Source organism: Magnolia sinica, chromosome 7, assembly GCF_029962835.1.
Source record: "Magnolia sinica isolate HGM2019 chromosome 7, MsV1, whole genome shotgun sequence".
NCBI lineage: Eukaryota > Viridiplantae > Streptophyta > Magnoliopsida > Magnoliales > Magnoliaceae > Magnolia > Magnolia sinica.
In genome coordinates this window covers 3,839,242-3,852,340 of record NC_080579.1, presented here as the reverse complement: position 1 = coordinate 3,852,340, position 13,099 = coordinate 3,839,242, and the positions used below count along the sequence as shown (strand labels likewise).

At 40.0% G+C, this 13,099-nt stretch overlaps 1 non-coding gene across 1 annotated transcript; it reads left to right on the top strand.

Annotated features, from left to right (window-relative positions):
• Positions 1–1,838: 1,838 nt before the first annotated feature.
• Positions 1,839–1,945, top strand: LOC131252403 (small nucleolar RNA R71). Its single transcript, XR_009174425.1, has one exon. It is a non-coding gene; the product is annotated as a small nucleolar RNA R71 (small nucleolar RNA).
• Positions 1,946–13,099: the final 11,154 nt, after the last annotated feature.

Sequence of the window (13,099 nt, the reverse complement as noted above, 5' to 3'; positions counted from 1 at the left end):
TAGATGGTAGAGACACTACATCGGTTTGTGGTAATTCTTCAAATTGTAGCCTCCACCGGTTAACTTCAAGTACCGGTGTAGTATCAAGCAAGGCACACGTCTCCCTAATCATGTCATCATCAAAATCATGGGAGTGGGCCAGAAACATCTCTAGAGGGTCAGAGGATAAGGTCAGATGTGTCGTATCTTCCACTAAAGAGTCAATCATGTTAATGTCGTGGAAATCGTCATCATCCACTAAGTTTCTGCCGTTATTGAAAAAGATGTTTGACTCCAATGTTATATTCCTAAAAGACATAGTCATAACATCATTCCTACAATTGATAATTGCGTTTGAAGTGGCAAGGAATGGACAACCAAGAATGACGGGAATCTGAGTGCTCATGTTATTGATAGGTTCGGTGTCCAGGATGATAAAATCTACAGGGTAGTAAAATTTATCAACTTGGACCAACACATCCTCAATTATCCCTCTTGGTACATGAACAGAGTGATCAGCAAGTTGTAGTGTGGTTAGGGTGGGTTTTAATTCCCCCAAACCTAACTGTCTGTATACTGAGTAAGGAATCAGATTGACGCTCGCTCCTAAGTCAAGAAGTGCATGATCAATTCGATGGTCCCCGATTACACATGATATAGTTGGGCTACCGGGATCTTTGAATTTTTGTGGCACGTTTTACTTTAGAATGACACTCACTTTCTCAGTCAAGAAAATCTTCTTTTAAATATTCTGCCGTCGTTTAGTCATGCATAAGTCTTTCAGGAATTTGGCATATGAATGTATCTGTTTTACGACATCTAGTAGAGGAATGTTGACCTTCACTTATTTCAACACCTCTAGGATATCTTGAGAGTTAGAGAGAGGTTTTGGTGCGACTAATCATTGGGGAAATAGAGCAACTGGTTTTTCTAGAAGTTCCGGTTCTAATTTTTGTGGGGCATCACTAGGTCCATCATTGTTGTCCTCTTCTAGTTCTTGAGGCTTTTCAGGCCTAACCGGAAGGGTTTTATTAATGATATTTTCACTCCTAAGAGTAGTGATGGATTTAGCGTGCTCCATTTGATTTGAAGAGCTAGGGTCACTTATTTCATATTGCGGTTTGAGATTGGGGAGAGGTTGAGCAAGAAGCATCCCATTCCCTCCACTTGTTAATTGTGACTCTATCCTTTGAATAGACGACGCAAGTGTTCCTAATGATGTGTGGACATCATGAAACGCTTGTGCCGAATTTTGATTAAGTAGCTCTTGTTCTCGAATATGTTTTTGAACTGGATCCTCTTGAGGTTTCCCTTGATTTGGAATTTGATTGAAGGAACCTTGAGGGGTAGCAGTTTGTCCATTTCTCCAACTAAAGTTTGGATGATTTTTCCAACCAGGATTGTACGTATTAGAGGTCGGTCCATTGAAAGGTCTTTGATAAGTATTTACGGCATTGGATTGTTCATTCAACACTTCTTGAAAGGCGGGTATTGTAGGACAATTTTCAGTTGTATGAATGTTGCAATCACAGATGCCGCAAACACTTTCATTAACCTTATCCTTCTTTCCTTCCATGGCCTCAAATTTCCTTATGATCGTAGTCACTTTATACTTGAGATCATCCTCTTCTTTTAAGAGATACAATCCACCTTTCTCCTTAGATTGAGTCAGCCTAGACGTGGTGTTCGATTTTGAGTAATAGTTCCATGATTGTGTTTTTTCAGCAAGACTATCGAGGTAATCCCATACCTTGTCGACATTTTTATTAATGAATTCTTCATTACACATTGTCTTGACCATTTGGCGCATAAAAGATGTCAGTCCATCATAGAAAAAATTTATAATGCGCCACGTTTCAAAGCCTTGTTGTGGGCATGAACTGACCAAATTCTTGAACCTTTCCCAACATTAGTAAAATGTTTCATCCTCCTTTTGGGTGAAGTTCATGATTGCTTTTCTAAGGGTAATCGTTTTATGATGTGGAAAAAATATCTTTATAAATTCCCTCTGCATATCATTCCATGTGCCAATGGATTTAGGACACAGTGAATATAACCACGTCTTAGCCTTTTCCTTCAAGGAAAAAGGAAAGAGTTTCAGCCTGACTGTGTCCTCAGACACATTTTGAAAATATAAAGTAGTTATGATCTCATCAAACTCTTTCAAATGTAGATATGGTTCTTCAGATTCAAGCCCATGGAATTTAGGAATGAGTTGGATAATCCCTAGCTTGATGTCCATATGTCCTGTATTTTTAGGAAAAATCATGCATGAGGGCGTACTCACCCCCGCTGATTGTAAATAATCTCGTAAAATACGAGGCGGGGGTGCTGATGCACCTTATTCTCATCCTGAATGTCCTCCACCCTATGTTGGGGTAAAAGAGGTTGGTTTTCAGCCATCACTTCAATTAACTCAGGAGATTTCGAGTGGTGTTTAGTCCTGCGATGGATAGTTAACCCCTCAACCAATCCTCCTTCAATCAAGAGACGTCAAGTGTTGTCACGGGCCCACTTGGGTATGAAACACTCGCAGCCCTCAATCAAATTCGAAACCTAATCCTAAGAAAGGAAAAGAAAATCTAGAAAGAAAGAGAGGGTTGGAAAGAAGTTACCAAATTGGAGTCCCTAAGTTAAAAACCTGCAAAAGAAAACAAAATAAGTCAGTTTCTAAAGAGAAGGTCTAAAATTAGAAATTCCTTAAAAAGAAAGATAGAAATAAACTAGTTTATAAAAGAAGAAATTCCTAAAAGAAAGTGAAAATTTAAAATAAATTAGGAAAGTCCTAAACTAGAAAGTAAGTTACTAAAAGAGATCTGAAAAATAGAAAGTAAAGAAAGGGCTTACTGAATTAGAAAGTTCTATCTTAAAAGCCTACAAAATAGGAAGGTTAGTTTCTAAAAAAAAATCTATAAGTAGAAAATTCCTAAAAATAAATTAGGAAACAAAGTTAGATTCTAAAAGAGTTAGAATTAGAAACTTGCTAAAAAAAAATAAATCCTAATTTAGAAATAGCAAGAAAGAATTTAAGAAAGAAATTACCAATTTAGAAACCTGTCTCAGAATCCAAATTAGAAGTTTATGTCAAAATCTTACAAAATAGGAAACAAGTTAGTTCTAGAAATCAAATAGAAATAAAAATCTAAAACTAAAGTTAGTAAAATCCTAATCTTAAACTAATTCTAAAACTAATTAATTTCAAAGAATCGTAACCGTCAATCCCCAGCAACGGCGCCAAAAACTTGTTCACTCCCCAAGTATAGGGTTGTGATGTAGTAATAAACTCGGTGAGACCGAGGTCGAATCCCAAGGGACTGAAACCTGTACGTTATCTGAAACTAGGTAGAATTAGAATTAGACTAAGATGAAATCTAAATTGATTATAATTTGAGGAATAATGGTGAAATATTAATGTAAAACTTAAGAAATTTAGAGGTAGGAAACTAGGGATTCAAAGGATCCACTTGTAAAGATCAGAGAGATCTTATGCCTGTTTCAAGAACTCAACTGAACTTAGAGTCTCATCTTCATTCAGTTGAAGGGTGTAACCATGAAAATCAACTGAACTTCCCTTGATATAGTTTTCAAGAGATGAAAGGTATATGAATTAGAATGGATTCCATCACTAAACCATGCCTAGGAGACAAAGTAAACAACAGAATTAAACTAATTAAAAACCATTCAACATGATATGAAGGTTAGGAAAGGTACCATCATCCGACCATGCCTAGGAGACGATGGTGAACAACAGGGCTTCCTGACGTCATAAACATAAAAAGGAAAGGAACATGCTCAAACCTATCGCAGACTCATTGTAATTTTAGCCATAACAGACCATTAAAAACTAAAAAAAAAAAATATTCTTTTAATAATCAAACTAATATCAAGTTCAGTTCACAAATTAAATCAAAGGCATAAAGTAAAGTCTCCCATCACGTTACAAGCTTCACCTCTTAGCCTTAGCTAAGAGGTTTAGCCTAAGATAGACATGATTAAGCTGATTCCTAAATAAAAATAATAAAAATAGAAAACAAAAGAACTCAAACTGCTCCACGTCCACCACTGCTGGCCCACGGATCTCAAGATGCTCTATCTCACGTTCTCTCTCTCACTTATAGGATGTTCCAGTCGGTGGCTGGAGGGAGTGTTGGAGTCGGTGAACAATTCTTATGCAGGTTTTGCAATTGCAACCGACTCTGGTTTCTTGGGCAGCAGTGATCGGCGTAGCGTGTAAATTCACAGTCCCTTCTGTTGATAAGTTCCACCTCCATAGAATCAGATTCTTCATCCGTGAAGTTTGGACGGTCCTGATCAGGGCCAAGATTTTGGTCGTAGAGCTCTCGGACGTGCAGTCTGCTACGTAAACTTCTTACGTTGAAGCTTGGTGGGGCACTGAAGCTTGGTGGAGCCCATTATTGATTTCTACGAAAGAATCCAAGCCGTCCATTATATGCAGGACGAAAAACCCATCGGGAATGGACGATTCTTGACTGATTTTGGTGTGGTCCACGGAGTTCTTCTTGCACCGTTCGTCTTCCCTTTAGACGGTTGAAAATCGATCTTCATTTCTTCCTGTAATTTCGTCATCTAGGCTTGGGTGATAGGAAGCGTGACTTCTGATGGACGGTCCAGATCAGATCATTGAAGCACAGTGGCGGCCCACCAGATTTGTCCGCAGGCTCTGTTTGCGAAACAGAGTCGACGCATTCACACTGTGATGGTAGGTGGGTCCCAGATTTACAGTGATGGAGAAATCCACGCCGTCCATTAGATTCACAACGAAAAATCATCTGGGAATGGCGAGATTGGATTGATTTAGATGTGGTCCACTGAACTTTACTCGCTGCTGTCCATCCTGCGATTTATGGTGGAGATTTCCTAAGTACATGTATGGGACCAAATGAGCACAATGAATGTGATCATACCCACAGTACGGGCACAGCGCACAGTCTTGATCTTTAAGAGGATCAATGGGTGGGGCCCACAACATGAAAACGGACGAACAACGTCGTCTGCTGTTTGGTTTACACATGGGCTCGGGTCAGTGCCTACTGACCGAGTGCCTTGATTTGGTGTGGCTCGGGAGTGCACCGCACGATGCACTCCCACCTCACATGTGGGGTCCACTCGTGATGCTCGTGAGAAACCCACACCATCCTTCCGTCTCATCATCTCATTTGAGACGTTGAGTCCAAATTGAAGCATATTCAGATATCAGGCGGCCCCCAAATCAGGATTTTAGGGGATGATTTGTCCGTTGTACCACTTCCACAAGGATCCAATAGCTGAAATTTTATTTATACAGTTAAATTATGGTCCTCAGGCCATATATGAAGTTTTGAACCGAACGAATGCTGGGAACCTTGTGACCTTGTGAGTGGCCTGATTTTCTCGAATCTCTGACTTCTAATTTCTTCGATCTTGGACCCTTGGAGTCCGTCCCTTCCCTTGGTGACTTCAGAGCATCAAATCCACACTTTTAGTACCTTTTTTCAGTCCAAGCTCTTAAATTCACCTTGCATCACAAACACGATTAAAATAGGGCGTTAACCGGCATCATGCTCATAAAATTGGGTAATAACTGGGGTCTAATATGCAATATTTGACCCTCAACAAACGGATGTGGAGTTCTGCGCTAGAAACTTAGGTGGGGCTCACCTCGATGTTTATGAGAAATCCACACAGTCCAATCGTTTTTTTAGATCATTTTAAGATATGAGGCCAAAAATAAGTCAAATTCAATACTTAAGTGAGCTGAAAATGTGATGATTGAACATCCAAGGTTGAAATATTTGTGTTTTCAGTTCATCTCAATAGGACTTATTAACATTATAAATGTCATGTAAGCATAACCATTGACGGATAGATTTCAACAATAGGAATTTCCCTACCCACCTTTTTCTTTAGTGTGGCCTACTTGATTCTTGGATCCTTTTCATTTTTGCTCTAAGTACTAAAATAATCTCACGAAATGCATGGATGGGTAGATATCTGACAAACATCACTATACCCCACTTAGGTTTCGAGCGCAGGAACTTCTTGCCAAAGGCTTTGTTGGCTGTGAACCTGTATAAAGACGCCTTTGGTCCCACTGTGATGTAATGTTTGTATTATATCTACATTGTTTATTCATTTATTTTTTTTTCAGCTCATTTTAGGGCCTGAGCTCAAAATTGAAGCCTACCCAAAGGCCAAGTGGACAAAAAAAAAAAAAAAACAGTTGCATAATGACATCCATTGTTGAAACCTTCCTAAGGACCACACCTAGGGCCCACGGTGATATTTATCTGTGTATAACTTGTTCAAGAGAGTTCATAGAAATGGATGAATGGAAAACACCCATATAATCTCGTTCTAAAATTTTTGTGTCCCTAAGAAGGTTTCAACCATAGGCATTTTAATCCTCACTTTTGCGTGTGGTGTGGTCCACTTAACCTTTCCATCTGCTTCGTTTATAATTTCAGATACTAATTTGGATATGCTTCATTCTTATGATCTAGCTCTAAAATAAACTCCCAAAGAAGATAGACCGTGTGGATATTCAATGCATACATCACCTACCCACCTTGCTGGTCAAGTCTCCCTCAGCCTCAATGCCGTGTGGGTCACGTCGGGCAGACCGCGTCTCAATGCTGCGTGGGTCCAGTCGGGTAGACCACGTCTCAATGCCGCGTGGGTCACGTCCGGCAGACCGCGTCTCAATGCCGTGTGGGTCCCGTCGGGCTTAGGTCTCACACAATTGGGGTACCGAACTAACTTGGTCGCATTTTCACATTGCATTATAGCAGATAAACATTACGGTACGTCTTAGGAAGTTTTTAATAATGATCACTGTTTTCAATGCTGTGGTCCACTTCAGATATAGATTCATTTCATTTTTGGGACTAAAATGAGTTCGAGAAAGTGATGGATGGCATCGATACAACGCATGCATCAAGGTGGGCCACACGGTTAGTTTTTTTTTTCCAAAGACATGCACCAGACACATGGAATCTTGGAAATTAACCAGAACGTGGATCTTTTTCAACATATCACCGGCTCCATTGAAATGGACATAAATAATTTTTTATTTTAAAATTGAATCTCTCAAATCCTTAAGGGGCTGTTTAAATTTTAATTTCCCTAATAAATACATGAAAATAATTAATTATGACTTACTAAATTGGAAGGAATTACGTTTTGAAAGTTGGTGTATAAAAACTATGTTATTACCAATTTAAATATGTGGGACCATCATGATATATGTGACTTATCCACACCGTTCATTCTTTTTAACAGAACATTTTAAAGTATGAGCCCAAAAATGAGGCAAAGCCAAAGCTCAAGTGGACCATATCATAGGAAAAAATTATCATAAAGATGTCAGCGGTTGAAAGTTTTTTTCTCAATATGGCCTACATTGATGTTTATCACGCAGTAAAGCAAATTGTAAGTGGCGTTGGTGGGTTCCAAAATTCTAAGTTATTCAGTCCACCTGAATTGTGAATGAATGAGGCTGATTTTTCAGCATTAGGCGTAACGTAGGGTGACACTTGTTGGTTAGAGGGGATTTCACATCAACGCTACAATGCTGCTCACTCGAGCTATGGACCCTCATTGGCACATCTAAACCTAACTTCCCTTTAAGCAATCTTTTAACTTCCCTTAATGCAATCTCAACGGATGATGAAACTTGAATTAATGAGGTAGTTTATTAAAAATCTTTATTGAAAGCCTTTTTTGAAAATGATATTTAAAAGGTAATAGGATGTAAATATCTAATTAATAGGGGAGTAATTTGTAAAATTCTCTACTTTTAACAACCGCCCATTTGAGGAAATGGGTTAGCGGCTCAGGTGGGTCTCACCATGAAATTTAGTTGAAATTCATCCGGACAAGTAATTGTTTGCATCTGAACTGTTTGCTATCGTGTAAGCTCACTTGAATGATGGATGGTTTTGAAGTTCGGGCTGCTGGCCTAAATTTTAACATGGTATCTAATGAGTGGAGTCGATTTTATATCATCATTAGCTTATAAAAAGCAATGGTGGACATCTGATTTAGAGCAGGTCACGGATAATTTCACAGCCAAGATGGACCAGAATAGGCTTGATCGGAGGCGGAGATGATCCGGACAGTCAAAACTTAAAAAGAACGTATCTCGCAAATCAGAATAAGTCATCCGATGTACCATATATGATTTTTGGGGTAGGAGGAGCTACTTTAGCCACCCGACCTCAATACACGGTCGCATGCCATATTTGCAAAATACCATAAGTTTGACAGTTGAATTCCTATTTCAATTTTGTTTTTATTATTTATATTAAGTTTTAGTTTGATTGTAACTCTTTTGGGCTTTAGGAGTTGTGTACAACGCCAAAAGTGCTTAGAAAAGTTAGGGAAACGCCATGGTGTGGCTAAATAGGACAAACTTCACTACCATGATGTGAATGGAAGCTTGTTTATCTGCCTTCTTTTGTACTCTAACCTTCCAAGTCTCTCTTCCATTATTATCCGGTATACCCACCAATTGAGTTGTTCTCAGCACCAGAATGTTGCGTCCTAGATATCCTATGACACCTATTAGTTTAGGGGTGTCGACAAGCCCAAGCAAGATCTTGTTGAGCCCAACCCACACTATTCAACATAGGCCTGAGCCCATCTTAAGCCCATGACAGGTCAAAATACTCCAGCCCAAGCCCAGCTTGAAATGTTTCTGTTCAACCCAAGTTGAGCCCAAGGGTTAGTGTGTGTGTGTGTGTACACACACACACATGCACACATACTGAAAAAGGTAGCATGATGTAAAAACCCATTACATAACCCTAATGGCCATATCTAGGGCAGATTCAGGTCAGGCTGTCAAACTGTTGTACATGGTCCAAACCCAGTCCGATTGGAAAATGTGCCTGAATTTTAAGACTAGGTCAGATCTCAGTCTGATTTCTAGCCCAAGACCAACCCAAGAGGGGGCAAGTCCAAAAGCCAATCGGGCCAGCCTGGCCCATTAACAACCCTAATAAGGATTTCTCTATTCTCATCAAAGAACTACCAAACACATGCAGACATGAGTTAGTGGGAGAAAAACACTGTTTATCAGGGGTGAAAATGGGTCCATTCAACTCAAGGTTGCCATGCCCCATGTGAGTGCTATAAAATCACAAATAATGGTGGGTACGTTCAACTAAACCATTATTCGAAGCGATATAGGCCGCAAGTCAACAATAGAGAGCTCAGATCAAAGATCATCAATCTGGACCGTTTAAAAGACCTGGGACGTCCTAAATTATCTTCTTGAAAGTTAATAGCTGAAATTTAAGTCCTAGAACTGCCAATTTCAAGAAACTAAGTAATCCATAGGCCCAGATCTACTTACAGGTAGAGGTGTCAATGGGCCGGGTTAGGGTAGGGCAGGGCCAAGCTCTATCAAGGCCAGCCCGCATTATTCAACATAGGCCTGGTCAGCTCGGGCCCATGACAACCCAAAATAATTCAGTCTGACAAAAAATGCTTATGATAGGCCTAAGATCGGTAACGAGTGTTTCTTAAGGGCCCGTTTGGCCGGGTGGATTGGGAGGGATTGAATGGTATTAGAGTGGATGGCATGGATTTCTAGGTAATGATGATGTTGTCAGTGGATTGTCTGGAGATCCATGGGATTGCAATATCCCTGGATTGCTATATTCAATCTGTTTGGTGCGCCCGGCCAATCCTGGGATTAAACCTTCTCATCCCTTCCAATCCCTCAAACCAAACACGTCCCAGGCAAATTTGAAAGGATTAGGTTGGATTGGATGGGATTTAAAGGTAATGATGGTGTTGTCAATGGATTGTCTTAAGATCCATGGGATTGGGATCAGATCACCGCCTCTGTTTGGCACGCCAGGCCAATCCCAGGATTTGACTTTCAATCCCTTCCAATACCATCCAAGCCCTTCCAATCCGACCGGCCAAACGGGGGGGTTTGCAATCCGCAGTGATAGCTTGGATTACACCTAAAATCATTTCAATAATTGCAGGTGTAACATGTGTGTCACTGTACACTATCATTTTATTGGGCATATGGCCCACTAATGATGATCAGCACCATCCAAACATTGTCCATATTAATCAACAATTAAAAATCGTTGGTTAGTCACTCAGACATGATCTTGTGCTTGTAGTCTATCCGAGACTTGGAATTTCATCATTTTCAGGCAAAACAGATATTTCAGCGGACTTATCACAACCACAGTGTCAAAAATTATATATCTCACTAATTAGGGATATTAAAGTTGAGTAATTAAATTCAAACCCCCGTAAATAACCATGCATAGGTATTTTTGAATTAAAGTTGATTCACACTCTAGGGTGCCAAACACACCAGGAGTATTGCCAATCCTGAGGTTCCGAATCCAGGGGGTTCCAAATCCAAGCTCCCAAACAGGCCCTTGAAATGACAGGCTGTTGTACATGGTCCAAACCTAGCATGATTGAGAAATGGGCCTGAATTTTAAGCACGAACCCAAATTGTGAGCCTATATTCCAGCCCAAGTCCATCCCAAGGTGGGCCATCCTGGTCCATTCATTGCCCTACTTACAAGAGCTGAAAACAATCCATGGATGTGATAAAACTCCTAGAAACCTTGGCAGGATACTAGTAGTAAGAAAACAAAAACCCAAGTAGGCCGAATACACAGTTTTGGTTGCATAACTAGGTTACTTTGGACTAAAGGTACGGGCTGGTGGACCGGGACTGGCTTGTGCCTGGTCTGGCCTAGCAGGGCCAGGGCTTGGGCCTGATGTCGGAGTGGGCCACGGCCAATGGAATTTATTGTGGATAGAAGATATACTAAAAAAAATCTTAAACTGGACCTCTTTCAAACCCTTGATCGGTTAACTATCGAAATTAGCTGTCACGCACTTTGATGGCTTGCATCTAGATCTCCTCCACCGTTCGTATGTTGGTCTATTGCTAGAGACAGACGGTCTTGTCAGGGACTCTGTGAGCCCCACCGTAATATATATGTTTTATCCGAACCGTCCATTTATTTTGGCAGGTCATTTTAGGGCATTATCTAAAAGAAGAGGCAGATTGAAGGCTCAAGAGGACTAGCAGTGGGGATCGAAAGCCTACCATTGAAAACTACCTAGGGCCCAACTTAATGTTTATTACCCATCTAACTTGTTTATAAGGTCACATGGACCTGGATGAAGGGAAAACATAAATATTAGCTTGATACAAAACTTTCTTAACTAGAAGTTTTCAACGGTAGGCTTTCAATCCCCACTACTTGATGTGGTGTGGTCGTGGTCCACTTGAGCCTTTGATATGCTTTCTTTTTAGAGCTTATGTCATAAAATGATGTGTCAAAATAAATGGATAGCGTGGATAAAACATATACAACATGGTGGACCCAAAAGAGCCCCTGAATGGACCGTCAGCCTTTCGCTAGGTCTTGGTGGGGTTGACAGAGGAGATACAAGATCCGTAGAGATATTAACCATTGAAATCAATATAAAATTATTTTAATCTAATTAAATACCCTAATTATTCTAATTAATATACTTCTAAAGATATTGGGCTAGGGTTGAGCCCAAATCTTCCCGAACCTGGCCCATGTCTACTCAAATCCAGGTGGACCCCACAAAATCAAAGAAAAATACATACAATAAAAGCAAATTTTACAAAGAAGATAGACCGTGTGGATATTTCATGCATACATCACCTACCCACCTTGCTGGTCAAGTCTCCCTCAGCCTCAATGCCGCGTGGGACACGTCCGGCAGACCGCGTCTCAATGCCGCGTGGGTCCCGTCGGGTAGACCACGTCTCAATGCCGCGTGGGACACGTCCGGCAGACCGCGTCTCAATGCCGCGTGGGTCCCGTCGGGCTTAGGTCTCACACAATTGGGGTACCGAACTAACTTGGTCGCATTTTCACATTGCATTAAAGCAGATAAACATTACGGTAGGTCTTAGGAAGTTTTTAATAATGACCACTGTTTTCAATGCTGTGGTCCACTTCAGATTTAGATTCATTTCATTTTTGGGACTAAAATGAGGCGGAGAAAGTGATGGACGGCGTCCATACAATGAATGCATGAAGGTGGGCCACACGGTTAGTTTTTTTTTTCCAAAGACATGCACCAGACACATGGAATCTTGGAAATTAACCAGAACGTGGATCTTTTTCAACATATCACCGGCTCCATTGAAATGGACATAAATAATTTTTTATTTTAAAATTGAATCTCTCAAATCCTTAAGGGGCTGTTTAAATTTTAATTTCCCTAATAAATACATGAAAATAATTAATTATGACTTACTAAATTGGAAGGAATTACGTTTTGAAAGTTGGTGTATAAAAACTATGTTATTACCAATTTAAATATGTGGGACCATCATGATATACGTGACTTATTCACACCATTCATTCTCTTTAACAGAACATTTTAAGGCATGAGCCCAAAAATGAGGCAAATCCAAATCCCAAGTGGACCATATCACAAGAAAAAATTATCATAAAGATGTCAGCGGTTGAAAGTTGTTTTCTCCATATGGCTTACATTGATGTTTATCACGCCAGTCAAGCAAATGGTAAGTGGCTTTGGTGGGTTCCAAAACTCTACGCTATTCGGTCCACCTGAATTATGAATGAGGCTAATTTTTTAGCATTAGGCGTAACGGATGAGGGTGACACTTGTTGGTTAGAGGGGATTTCATATAAACGTTACAATGCGGCTCCCTCGAGCTATGGACCTTTATTGGCACATCTAAACCTAACTTCCCTTAAAGCAATCTTTTAACTTCCCTTAATGCAATCTCACAGATGATGAAACTTGAATTAATAAGGAAGTTTATTAAAAACCTTTATTGAAAGACTCTTTTGAAAATGATATTTAAAAGGTAATAGGATGTAAATATCTAATTAATAGGGGAGTAATTTGTAAAATTTTCTACTTTTAACAACCGCCCATTTGAGGAAATGGGTTAGCGGCTCAGGTGGGTCTCACCATGAAATTTAGGTGAAATTCATCTGACAAGTAATTGTTTGCATCTGAACTGTTTGCTATGGTGTAAGCTCACTTGAATGATGGATGGTTTTGAAGTTCGGGCTACTGGCCTAAATTTTAACATGGTATGAGTGTCGTCGATTTT